Raw genomic sequence first — 14,842 nt, forward strand, 5'->3', positions numbered from 1 at the left:
AAACTCATAGTAAGGTTTTCCATTAGTTGTACTTCCGCTATTTTTTGCCATCCATTGTGCTTTGCTTGGAGAAGCATTGCTTTTCCAGAGAGCTGGAATACATGCTTTTGCCGTTGATAGCAAATGTCTCAACAATGACTTTTTACATTTTTCCGCTGATAAAGGGATGTCAAAGAGCAGGAAGGCAGCTGGATTATCTCCAAGTGACACATCTATCATTTCTTCTATTGTTTCTGATACCATTTGCCGAAAATTCCTTACTTTTGAACATTCCCAAAAAATGTGTATCATAGTGCCCTTAGTCTCTTGACACCGCCAACAGAGATTCAAGGTCTGTGGGTATATCCGATTCAATACTTCTGGAGTTCTATACCACCTGCTCAAAATCTTATAGCTTCCCTCTTGGTACCTCATTGCTATTGACACCTTATGTGTATACCTAAATATCTTATTCTTTTGTGCTTCTGAAAAAGTGACCCCTCTCTTTCCCATGCCTGTATGTAACCAAGGTTCTGTTGGGCCTTCAACTTGATCACCATAGTATATAATATCGATATTGCATGTCTCACTGACTCTCCTTGCAAGCATACATTTTCAAACTTAGATGGTGTGGTTATTTCTCTTGTTCGCATAGAGATTATTCTGAGATATGCATTTAACTGCATTCTCCTGAAAAAGTCTAGACTTTCTCCAAACTCACAGTCCAGCTCTTCTCTAGACATTACTTGATTACCTACCGTGAAATGTATCAGTCTATTTTTACCCTGTCGATTTAGAGTCATAAAACTTTTATCCTTTAGTCCCATTTCAAACTCTGGATTACCCAGGATAGGAATCATCGGGTTCAACAGATTAGATGTCTCAACTTTTTTAAGTGTCCTTTTGACTACCCTAAGTGTCGCTCCTACTGTCGGATGTTGCTTTGCCGCTTGCGGAATTATCGTGTTTTTTAGCCAGATTAGTCCCTCCAGGGGTACCTCCACTATTGCTTGTTCCATGTGTATCCAAGGTTTTTCTTTTTGACTTACACACCAGTCCAACACTCTTGCTAGATGTATTGCCTCATAATACCCCTCTGGGTCCGGGAGTCCTACCCCACCTTTTTCTTTTGGTAAGATCAAAATGTCTCTGCGAATTCTAGCGGGTTTTCCGGCCCATACAAACCTTGCCAGTCTAAGGCCCCATACACACGGGAGTATTTATCCGCGGATACGGTCCAGCGGACCGTTTCCGCGGATAAATCCTCTCGAGGATTTCAGCAGATTTTAATGCGATGGAGTGTACTCACCATCGCATTGAAATCCGCGCCGAAATCCTCTGGCGATGACGTGTCGCGCCGTCGCCGCGATTACGACGTGCGCGACGCTGTCATATAAGGAATTCCATGCATGCGTTGAATCATTGCGACGCATGCCGGGGATCCCTTCGGACAGATGGATTCCGTGAGTCTGTACAGACCAGCGGATCCATCTGTTGGGATGGATTCCAGCAGATGGATTTGTTCTGCATGTCAGCGAATATCCGATCTGCTGGAATCCATCCCAGGGGACATATATCCGCGGATAAAGATCCGCTGGCGTGTACACACCATAGGATCTATCCGCTGAAACCCATTTGCTGGGATTTATCTGCGGATGGATTCTATGGTGTGTATGGGGCCTTACTCTCAACTCTCTCAGGTATCCCGCCGGGATCTTAATAGGCAAGGTCTGTAATAGGTATAACAATCTTGGCATTACATTCATTTTGATTATGTTGATTCTACCAAACCACGTAAACACCTCCTTATCCCATTTCTATTGGGTATTTTTGTCCCGAGGTAACTTATATGAGAATGTGTCCATCTAAAAGCAAAAAAATTTGATAGCTGTTGTTGTAGTATTGTATTCGTCTCGATGCCCATTGCTTCCGATTTGTTATAGTTAACCTTAAAATTAGACAATCTTCCATACTTATCCATTTCAGACAAACTTGGTCTGGGGACAGTGTCCTCAATCTGGGGACAAACTTGGTCTGGGGACAGTGTCCTCAATCCGGGACAAAACTGGGGACAAACTTGGTCTGGGGACAGTGTCCGCAATCCGGGGACAAACTTGGTCTGGGGACAGTGTCCTCAATCCGGGGACAAACTTGGTCTGGGGACAGTGTCCTCAATCCGGGGACTGTCACCTGGAACCGGGGATGTCTGGTCACCCTAATGTTGAGCCAATGGAAGATTTTGATTTTTGTCACAAGTTTTAAAAAAATTGTCAAAAACAACTGCTTAGAAGAACCCATAGTGCTGATTGTTGGGGCAAGGTCAGATGAGTCTGGGCATTTAAAACCTTTGAGATTGACATCACCTGGTCTTCCCAGACGATGATTGAGAACAATCCATGACACTGGCAGGTCTCAGCTTTGCAAAGGGGGCAGTGCATGCTATTAACTCTGCAGGGTGCCCAAACTTTTGCAGATGCCATTTTTTTGTTTTCTGTAATTTTGAAAGTGTAAATGATGGAAATAAAATCTAATTTTTGTTGACATATTATAAGAATGTCTAATCTGTAATTTGATGCCTTTTGGGGATTTTTCCATCTTTCCTTTGCTTCGTTATGCACATTAATACAAATTTTTACCTGGAGTGCCCAAACTTTCGATCCCCACTGCAACCCAGAGGGGAACCATTCCAGAAATGGCAAAATAGCTGGATAGCTGAGGCCAATCAGCAGTCAAATCGTGACAGAAGTAGCAAAAGAAAAAAAGGAATGGTCAAAAAGGAAAAACTTCTCGAAAGAAGCGGTCCAAAACCTAAGGAGTCTCACGAAGTAGGTGACGTTATAAGCGAACACTAGGGGCAGTCCTATTAAGGTTTTTGCCAGTGTCATATCACCAAAAAGTAGCCTGCATAGAACACATGGTCTATGAATATAAGCCAGTACTGTATGAATAAGATGTACAGAATTTAGATGTTTTTCTTTATTGATATAGCAAGTAGTTAGTAGGGATGAGCTTCGTATTCGAGTCGAACTCATGTTCGACTCGAACATCGTATGTTCAATTGTTCGTCGAAATACGAACAAAACGGGTCGTTCGCGCCAAATTCGAGTTACGTTTCACAGACCATAATTCACTGCGGCATCGCTGGCTGATGATTGGCCAAGCATGCACTATGACCCACATGCTTGGCCAATCGCAGCGCGCAAAAAACGGAGAGCCATAATTGGCCAAAGCCATAATTTCCTGGCAGGCAGGTGATTGTGCTATTTAAAGACATTATCACAGGCGTACTATAGACACCCAGCTATATTTTTTTTTATTTAAGCATCATTAAAATCACTGCTCCTGATGCAGGAGCAGTGATTTTAATGATGCTTAAATAAAAAAAAAAAATGAAAAATTCCTTTAAATATTGTACCTGCTTGGTGTCTTTAGTATGCCTGTGAAAACGTCTTTGAGAACCCGGGTCTTGCCCGAGGGAACATGTATCAATGGAAAAAAAGTTTTAAAAACTGTTGTTTTTTCAGGAGTCATGAAAAAAACGACCGTTTTTAAAACTTTTTTTCCATTGATACATGTTCCCTGGAGCAAGACCCAGTTTCTCAAAGACGTTTTCACATGCATACTACAGACACCCAGCAGGTAAAATATTTAAAGGAATTTTTCATTTTTATTTTTTATTTTTTATTTAAGCATCATTAAAATCACTGCTCCTGAAAAAACAACAGTTTTTAAAACTTTTTTTCCATTGCTACATGTTCCCTGGGGCAAGACCCGGGTTTCTTAAAGACGTTTTACGACAATAACTTGCATATTAGGCTTTTTGAGCACTTTTGAATTCGAACGTTTGAGTCCCATAGACGTCAATGGGGTTCTAAATGTTCGCGCGAACGTTCAGTTCGTTCGAAGGTTCTGGTGCGAACCGAATAGGGGGGTGTTCGGCTCATCCCTAGTAGTTAGAGGGGGATGGGAGGGGGGTTATCTTTATCCTAGAGATGGGCTTTAAGAAATGGAAAGAGTATGGTAGAGCTGAAAGAGAAAAAAGCTTTTCAAAAGGTAGGTGATTGTGCAAGCAGGACATTAGTTACACTACTAAAAAAGACCCCAGGAGACCTATGACAATTTTGAAGGAGTTACAAGCTGCAGTGACTGAAATCACAGAGACCATCATATAAAAACTTTGGCCGGGTTCTTCGCCAGTCGCAGCTGTTCTGCTGTTTTGAGGTTGTTTTCGATAAGTGCAAAGAGAGATCAAACAAATACTTAGGCCGCGTACACACGGTCGTTCCAAACCGATGAGAATGGTCCGACGGGCCATTTCCATCGGTTCACCGCTGAAGTGGCCTGATGGTCTGATGTGCGTACACACCATCGTTCCAAAAACCGATCGGGTCAGAGCGTGGTGACGTCAAACACACGACGTGCTGAATAAAACGAAGTTCAATGCTTCCAAGCATGCGTCGACTTGATTCTGAGCATGCGCGGGTTTTGAACCGATGCTTTCTGTACTAACCATCGGTTTGGACCGATCGGGGAGCAGTCCATCGGTTCGATTTTAAAGCATGTTTTAAAATTTTGGACCGAAGGAAAATAGACCGATGGGCTATACACACGGTCGGTTTGGACCGATGAAACTGAACCTCGGTCCATTCTCATCGGTTTTGTCCGACCGTGTGTACGCAGCCTAAGAAGTATAACATTTATTAAAAGTAATAACAGATACTGATAAAGATAATATAACAATAATACTTAACTAAAGATGCTGTTTCGCCACGGAGTCCTCGCCCACTTTTTCGCGGCATGGCCCACCAGGTTCAGACACATGTCTTATGGCAGCTCGGATGTGAGACTTAGGCCCCGTACACACGGTCGGACAAAACAAATGAGAATGGACCGAGGTTCAGTTTCATCGGTCCAAACCGACCGTGTGTATAGCCCATCGGTCTGTTTTCCTTCGGTCCAAAATGTTAAAACATGCTTCAAAACCGAACCGATGGACCGCTGCCCGATCGGTCCAAACCGATGGTTAGTACAGAAAAGCATCGGTTCAAAACCCGCGCATGCTCAGAATCAAGTCGACACATACTTGGAAGCATTGAACTTCGTTTTATTCAGAACGTCGTGTGTTTGACGTCACCGCGTTCTGACCCGATCGGTTTTTGGAACGGTGGTGTGTACGCATATCAGGCCGTCAGGCCATTTCAGCGGTGAACCGATGAAAACAGTCCGTCGGACCATTCTCATCGGTTTGGAACGACCGTGTGTACAAGGCATAAGATTTTAACAGTTTTGGCTGTGGTAATACAGAACTTGAATGTAAGGAAATGGCCAATCGTAGGGAAGAAAGTGGGCTTGGCCACATCCTTGTCAGTTAACAATAACATTCCTTTGGTGTGAGTCAACTAAAGTAAAACTAAAATGATGTCCTTATACGCCTTGTGTGGCCACTTAACCAGGTATTGGAATTCAATTCATTATTAGATATTTGTAAGACCACTAGACAACTTTAATTAAGAAAAAAATGTAATATGCAAGCTTAACGGGATAGTGGCAAAAAAAACTAACAAACAAACAGTTACCTAAAACTTACAAGGCATCCCACCAACAGTTTGCCAAGAAGAACATGGGACAGTGAAGTCAGCTGTAAATTTCTATAATACGATGAGACCTAATCTGAACTTTGTGGCCATCAGACTACATACCATATTTGCCTATTTGGCGCAAATCACCATAAAAACACCATCCTCACCATAAGGTATGGTTGTTGGGGCACCATGCTGTGGCCGGGGGTTCTATGTAACCAACCCACTAGACATCCTTGGCTTGAATGCAGTTTGGGCACCCCCAGATTTTTTTTTAATACCCTGTTTCCCATAAAATAAACCCTACCCTGAAAATAAAACCTAGCGTTATTTTTGGGGATGGCTGCAATATAAGCCCTTTCCAGAAAATAAGCCCTAGTTAAAGGGGTTGTAAACCCTCGTGTTTTTTCACCTTAACCACTTTAGCCCCGAGCCTGTTTTTCCGATTCGGTGTTTACGAGACTAAAACATTATTTTTTGCTATAAAATTACTTAAAACCCCCAAACATTATATATTTTTTTTCTAACACCCTAGAGAATAAAATAGCAGTCATTGCAATACTTTTTGTCACACCGTATTTGCGCAGCGGTCTTACAAGCGCACTTTTTTTGGAAAGAAATCACTTTTTTAAATAAAAAAATAAGACAACAATAATTTTGGCCCAATTTTTTTACATATTGTGAAAGATAATGTTACGCCGAGTAAAATGATACCCAACATGTCACGCTTACAAATTGCGCCCGCTCGTGGAATGGCGTCAAACTTTTACCCTTAAAAATCTCGATAGGCGACGTTTAAAAAAATTCTACAGGTTGCATTTTTTGAGTTACAGAGAAAGCCTAGGGCTAGAATTATTGCTCTCGCTCTAACGATCGCGGCGATACCTCACTTGTGTGGTTTGAACACCGTTTTCATATGCGGGCGCTACTCCCGTATGCGTTCGCTTCTGCGTGCGAGCTCGTCGGGACGGGGCGCTTTAAAACATTTTTTTGGGGGTTTTCGTATTTATTTTACAATTTTTAACACTGAAATAAAAAAAAAAAATTATCACTTTTATTCCTATTACAAGGAATGTAAACATCCCTTGTAATAGAAAAAAGCATGACAGGTCCTCTTAAATATGAGATCTGGGGTCAAAAAGACCTCAGATCTCATATTTAGGCTTAAATGCAAAAAAAAAAAAAAAAAAATTTGAAACTGTCATTTTTTCAAATGACAAAAAAAAAATGTTGCTTTAAGAGGCTGGGCGGGACTGACGTTTTGACGTCACTTCTGCCCAGCAGAGCTATGGGGACGGGTGAAGGAGATTTTTCCTTCACTCGTAACCCCGCTCAGCTGCCGAACGGTCCCGATCTCCTCCGCCGCTACCGACGGCTCCGGTAAGCGGCGGAGGGCGCGGGAGAGGGGGGGCCCCTCTCCCGCCACAGATAACGGCGATCTTGTGGCGAATCCGCCACGGAGACCGCCGTTATCGTTTACACGGCCGCCCACCGAAGAGATGAATATCTCGGTTGTGGCAGCAGCTGCTGCCGTTACCGAGATATTCATCTTTAAAGTGCCGACGTAGAATGACGGTGGGTGGTCGGTAACTAGTTAATGGATCCTATGTATTAAGGTGAAAAATCACCTTGCTGTGCCTGGCCCACCAGTTTTACTTACCTGAGCCCTGAATTTCCGTGGGTGCGATCCTGCGTCGCTCTTTCCATGGCTTCTCGGCTCTTCATTGGATAGATTGATAGCAGTACAGCCATTGGCTCATTGGCGGCTATGGGCGCTGAGTGTATGACACGGGAGTGCGACCGCAAGGTAACCCCCTCGGGCAGGGATGGACTGGCCATTGGGACTACAGGGAGTTTCCCGGTGGGCCGATGGCTCAGTGGGCTGGCTTCAGTGACAGCAGACTGCCGCCCCCCCTCTGCTCCCCTGTCTCTCCATTCCCACAGCGCTCACCTGGGGGGGAACAGAGAAGCAGGGGGAGGACCAGAGGAGCAGGGGGACGACAGAGGAGCATGGAGGAGGGGACAGACAGCTGACTCAACAGCTATGGCCTGGGAGTTTCTCACTTCTGCCTAATCTTGTCCCATAAGGATTGCGGGGAGGAGCCGCGGGACCCCAGAAGAGGTAGATCGGGGCCACTCTGTGCAAAACAAACTGCACAGTGGAGGTAAGTATGACATGTACCCATAGTATCTCTTTAAGGTCATTATAAAAACATGTAATCCATTTTGTAAAAAGATTATATAATGTGCAGTGTGTTTCCTTTTGTAACTTTATTGTGAAAAATATCTTATTTACAGCACCGCTGGGTGCTCACATGACCCGCCAAAGATCTTCTCTCCTCCCGGCTGATGTCAGCGGCCCCTCCCTCTGCAGTGCTCAGAGTGAAGAACAGCTCCAGCGGGTCCCGTAAGTGCTCAACTGCATTGTAAATTAGGTATTTTCTACAATAAAGTTACAAAAGGAGACACACTGCACATTATATAATCTTTTTTACAAAACGGATTACATGTTTTTATAACGACCTTAAAGTGATACTATGGGTACATGTCATACTTACCTCATATACAAAACGCATTGCATAATTTTGCAATGACTTTAACCAAGGTTAATTGTTGGGATTACAGAATGTCATAATGCTGACTCCTGAGCTGACACAGGGAAAGAAAGGGGACACAGGAACTTTTTTTTAAAACATTTAGCTGTTTTATTACAGGTTTTTTAGAACATACAAAGGGGTACATGACACAACACAAGCACTGTGCTGTCTATCATGCTTTAAAGGATCAGAATTTTTTTATTTTTTTAGGGTTAAAACCACTTTAAGATTTTCATGATGACACGACTGTATTTGAATAAATGTAGATTATTGTACATACCGTAAATAAATATGCTATAAATAAGCCTTATGCCACGTACACACGGTCAGAATTTCCGACAACAAATGTTCGATGGGAGCTTTTTGTCGGAAATTCCGACCGTGTGTAGGCTCTATCGGACATTTGCTGTCGGAATTTCCGACAACAAAAATTTGAGAGCTTGGTCTCAAATTTTCCGACAACAAAATCTGTTCTCGTAAATTACGATCGTGTGTGGACAATTCCGACGCACTAAATTCCACGCATGCTCTGAATCAAGTACGAGACGGAAGCGCTCGGTCTGATAAGACTAGCGTTCGTAATGGAGATAGCACATTCGTCACGCTGTTACGTACTGAAAAGCACGAGGCTGAAAAGTGCGAATCGTCTCTTACCAAACTTCTACTAACACGACTGATATTGAACTTCCCTTTAATAGTGCTGTCGTACGTCACCACGTTCTTGGCGTTCGGAATTTCCGACAACATTGCTGCAACCGTGTGTTGACTTTTTGACAACAAACTTTAAAATGAGCAGGTTTTCAAAAATGTCCGACCGTGTGTACGCTCCATCGGACAACTTTTTCGGTCTTCATAGGACAAAAGTTTGCTCTGCAAACGGCCAAACTTTTCAGCAACAAAAGTCCTATGGTGCAAAGCCCTATCGTGTGTACAGAAATCCATAGGAATTTTGTCCGAAGTGCAAATACGCATGCCCAGAACCAATGTTAAAATAAACCAACCATAGCAGAAGTTGACCAAAAGGTGGCGATAAAGAGCAGAAAAAACACGTGATGTTGGGAAAGTTTAAAGCGGGAGTTCACCCATAAAACAATTTTTCCCCTTAGATGGATACTAGATGGATGCTCGTTTTGTCTAGGGGAATCGGCTAGTTGTTTTAAAATATGAGCTGTACTTACCGTTTTCGAGATGCATCTTCTCCGTCGCTTCCAAGTATGGGTCTTCGGGAGCGGGCGTTCCTTCTTGACAGTCTTCCGAGAGGCTTCCGACGGTCGCATCCATCGCATCACTAGTAGCCGAAAGAAGCCGAACGTCGGTGCGGCTCTATACTGCGCCTGCGCACCGACGTTCGGCTTCTTTCGGAAAATCGTGACGTGATGGATGCGACCGTCGGAAGCCTCTCGGATAACTGTCAATCAAAATAGGAACGCCCAGTCCCGCAGCCCATACCCGGAAGCGGCGGAGAAGATGCATCTCGTAAACGGTAAGTACAGCTCATATTTTAAAACAACTAGCCGATTCCCCTAGACAAAACGAGCATCAATCTAAGGGAAAAAGTGTTATGTACGGGTGAACCCCCGCTTTAAAGAAAGTTTGCAGAAAAGTTCTGCTGTGTGTATGCTATGGGTGTGTCCGGCCAACTCCCTTCAGACAAAAATCCAAGGAAAAGTTTGTTTGAAGTCCTACCGTGTGTATGAGGCTAAAGAGACAAGTTTGATCCAACATCCCTCGGAAAAAAAGCCACTGTTTTGTTGTCGGAATTTCCGATCGTTTGTATGCGACATTAGTGTGTTTTTTGTAGCCAAAATTAATATAAGACCTGGTCCTATTTTCAGGGAAACACAGTATTAGTATACATATCTTTTCTATGTTGCTGATGGGTGGTCCTGAATAGTGCAGGGAACAAAAGAGCAGGCTGGCATGATGGTCAACTGCAAGGCGTATGCCAATGACACCCTGGGCTAACAGGAAGTGGTTTGAAGAAACTAGGTGTCTTGGTGCCATATCCAGATAATAGGTGTGGAATGCAGCGAAAGCTGCTTTTTTTCATTTTTAAAACATAACAGGCAATGTATACAGTGCATTCGGAAAGTATTCACAGCACTTCACTTTTTCCACATTTTGTTATGTTACAGCATTATTCCAAAATGGATGGAATTCATTATTTTCCTTAAAATTCGACAAACAATACCCCATAATGACAATGTTAAAGAAGTTTGTTTAAAATCTTTGCAAATTTATAAAAAAAAATGAAAAACAAAATCACATGTATATAAGTATTCACAACCTTTGCGCAGTACTTTGTTGAAGCATCTTTGGCACCAATTGCAAACTCAAGTCTTTTTGAGCATGATGCTACAAGCTTGGCAGAAAATATTTTTGGGTAGTTTCTCCCATTCTTCTTTGCAGCGGCCAGCCCAGTATTCCTCATAGCCTCCTGGCTTCATTTCTTCCGATGTTGCCACGACGCTCCCTCCCGCTGTAATCCCGGGTGTGCGGTGCGCGATGATTTATATAGGCCTCTTATGAAGTCACAGTCCCAGCATGCTCCGGGTGGTGACGACTCAGGAAGGGGGCGGGGGGCGCTCGCTCGTCCCCACCCCCATTCCTGACCAACCGGACGGCATGCTCGGATAAGGGTCTGGTATGGATTTTGGGGGAACCCCCACGCCGTTTTTTTCAGCGTAGGTGTTCCCCTTAAAATCTATACCAGACCGAAGGTTCTGGTATCATCCTGGGGGGATCATCCTGGCGTGGTTCCCCTTCAAGATTCTCTGCACACGAGTCGCCCCGCAAGTCGGATCATCTTGATCCGACTTCTGGTGCGACCTCTATTCAAATCAATGGGCTCCCATAGGGAAACATTGATTTTGAACAGAAAAAGAAACACCGAACGAGGCTTAACACAGCGTTGAGCATCGTTAAATCACGTTTGCCGGCGTCTGACGTCTTTACAGCTCTAACGTTGGAGCTTCAGACTGCACTGGTCCTGGTTTTTTTTTTGCAGCTTAAAAACGGCTCAGCCATTTACAGCTCAAAAACGTCATGGTGGGCATGAGGCCATAGGCTAAGGCCCCATACACACCATAGAATCCATCCGCAGATAAATCCCATCAAATGGGTTTCAGCGGATAGATCCTATGGTGTGTACACGCCAGCGGATCTTTATCCGCGGATATATCTCCCCTGGGATGGATTCCAGCAGATCGGATATTCGCTGACATGCAGAACAAATCCATCTGCTGGAATCCATCCCAACGCATGGATCCGCTGGTCTGTACAGACTCACCGAATCCATCCGTCCGAAGGGATCCCCCGCATGCGTCGCAATGATTCAACGCATGCGTGGAATTCCTTATATGACAGCGTCGCGCACGTCGCCGCGTCATAATCGCGGCGACGGCGCGACACGTCATCGCCAGAGGATTTCGGCGCGGATTTCAATGCGATGGTGAGTACACTCCATCGCATTAAAATCTGCTGAAATCCTCGAGAGGATTTATCCGCGGAAACGGTCCGCTGGACCGTATCCGCGGATAAATACTCCTGTGTGTATGGGGCCTAACATGGAGAGCCATTTTTAAGCTGCAAAAAACACTCAGAAAAGTGGCTGTAAAAACGTCCGTGGGCATGAGGCCTAAAACATATAAACAAAATTGAAAAACAAATCTAATTCCTTTATCAATTTAGGCCAATATGTATTCAGCTACATATTTTTGATAAAATAAATCCCAATAAGCGTTTATTGATTGATCGGTTTACGCAAAAGTTATAGTGCCTACAAACTATGGGATATTTTTATTTACATCTTACTAGTAATGGAGGCACAATCAGCTACTTATAGCGGGACTGCGATATTGCAGCGAACAGTCGGACACTAATGCCCCTAACACATGATCGGAATTTCCGTTGGGATAAACTCTGATGGATTTTTCTGTTGGAATTCCGTTAAAGCTGTCTTGCATACACACTGTCACACCAAATTCGGACCGTCCAAAACGCGGTGACGTACAACACTACGACGAGCCGAGAAAAATTAAGTTCAATGCTTCCGAATATGCGTTGACTTGATTGTGAGCATGCACGTTTTTTTCCCTGTCGGAGTTCCATACAGACGAACGGAATTTCCGTTAGAAAATGTTTTCATCTGAAAAAAAAAGAACATGTTCTCTTTCTAAGTCCGTCGGAATTTCCGATGGAAAAACTCTGATGGGGCATACACACGGTCGGAATATCCGATGAAAAAATTCCATCTGACTTTTTCCATCGGAAATTCCTATCGTGTGTACAAGGCATTACTGACATGACTGACTTGTGATCAGTGCTAAAGATAAAGATATGCACAGTCACTGTACCAGTGACACTGACTGGGAAGGGGTTTAACATCAGTGGTGATCAAAGGGATAACTGTGTGCCTAGCTAGTGCATGTGTACTGTGGGGAGGTACTCTTAAAGCGGTAGTTCACCCTCACTGGCTTGATTTTACCATCGAGACAGGCATTGTAGCGCGAGCTACAGTATGCCTGTCCCGATTTTTTTAACCCCGGACTCACCTTGTAATCGGACATCGTAGATTTCGGCTCCCGCGGGGAATGGGCGTGCCTATGGAGAGGGAGGATGATTGACGGCCGGCCCTGGCACGTCACTCTCCCCGAAGACAGCCGGAGTAGGTCTCGGCTCTTCACGGCGCCTGCGCACAGGCTATGCGCAGGCGCCGTGAAGAGCCAAGCCTATTTTGGCTATTTCCGGAGAAGCGTGACGCGCCAGAGCCGGCCGTCAATCATCCTCCGTCTCCATAGGCACGCCCATTCCCCGGTATCTTCGATCTACGAGTACAAGGTGAGTACGGGGGTAAAAAATTTGGGACAGGCATACTGTAGCTCGCGCTACAATGCCTGATTTTATGGTAAAAGAAAAAAAAAAATTTTTTTTTTCGTTGATAGGGTGAACCCCCGCTTTAATAGGGGAAGGCATGAATCATTGTCCCTGCTTTACAGGAATACCTTCTCTACTGACAGAACGGCGATCTGCCTTGTTTACATAGGCAGATCGCCATTCTGCCTCTGTGCTGGATCAGTGGGTGATGGCGGACATCAAGTCTTGGGTACCTGCAGATCAGCTCCCGCTGTGTTTAACCACTTAAGGACCGGAAATATTTGCCTCCTTAATGACCAGGCCATGTTTTGTGATACGGCACTGCGTCGTTTTAACTGACAATTGCGCGGTCGTGCAATGCTGTACCCAAACAAAATGTATGTCCTTTTTTCCCACAAATAGAGCTTACGTTTGGTGGTATTTGATCACCTCTGTGTTTTTATCTTTTGTGCTTTTAACAAAAAAAGAGGGACAAGTTTGAAAAAAATATATATATCTTACTTTTTGGCGGGCTCCACTAAAAAACGCCTGATGTTTTGGCTAATCGGGATCCCCCCCCCCAACAAAAAAAATTCTTCATCAGAAGTTTAAGCCAATATGTATTCTTCTACATATTTTTGGTAGAAAAAAAATCGCAATAAGCGTATATTGATTGGTTTGCTCAAAAGTTATAGGGGATAGATTTATAGCATTTTTATCATTCAAAAATTTGTACTGGTAATGACAGCGATCAGCGATTTTTAGCTGGGCTGCGACATTGCGGCTCACAGATTGGACACTTTTGACATTTTTGGGACCACTGGCATTTATACAGCAATCAGAGCTAAAAATAGCCACTGAATACTGTATAAATGTCACTGGCAGGGAAAGGGTTAATACTAGGAGTGAGCAAGGGGTTAAGTGTTCCCTGGGGAGGTGCTTCTAACTGTAGGGGGGGTGTAGTGACAGGAGGAGGAGACAGATCACTGTTTCTGATCACTAGGAACAGCAGATCTGTCTATCACCCTCTGACAGAATGGGGATCTGTCTGTTTACATTGACAGATCCCCGTTTTGACTCTCAGGAGAGATTTCAGATGGCCACCGCCAACGTGCATCAGCTCAGGCAACCCCTAGTGGTCTTAAAGCAGCCAATATACACTGACGGCGATTCACCCAGGATAAGGTGACCAGATTTTTAAAATGAAATCCGGAGACATCCTTTTTTTTTTTTACTACGGTAGTAATGGTTGTAATCAGCGACTCTCTTGCCTGTTGCGGCCCACCTCACAGCCTGTCAATTCTTAGGCCCCTTTCACATTGGGGCAGGAGGCGCGGTGGCGGTATATTGCCGCTAAAAATAGCGGCACTATACCGCCGGGATTGCCGCGGGAATCAGCCGCTAGCGGTGCGGTATTAACCCCCGCTGGCGGCCGATAAAGGGTTAACACCGCCCGCAATGTGCCTCTATATTGCTGCAGTTTCCCATTCTTTTCAATGGAAAGGAGCGGTGAAGGAGCGATATACATGCCGCTCCTCTCACCACTCCAAAGATGCTGCTGACAGGAGATTTTTTTGTCTCCCGCCAGCGCATCACCTCAGTGTGAAAGCCCTCGGGCTTTCACATTGAGTAGGCAGTGAAGGAGTTTTTCAGGCGGTATAGCAGCGCTATTTTTAGCACTGTACCGTCTGAAAAACTTCTCAATGTGAAAGGGGCCTTACTCTCCGGGCCCTAGCTACTACTGGGTGGGAAGCAGAGGAAGATCACTCTGCCAGATAAGGCTCCAGGTAGGCATGTGGCTGGCCGGGACTTGAGCCAAGGCAGAAGAACATG

This window comes from Rana temporaria, chromosome 1 (genome assembly GCF_905171775.1).
Source record: "Rana temporaria chromosome 1, aRanTem1.1, whole genome shotgun sequence".
Lineage (NCBI taxonomy): Eukaryota > Metazoa > Chordata > Amphibia > Anura > Ranidae > Rana > Rana temporaria.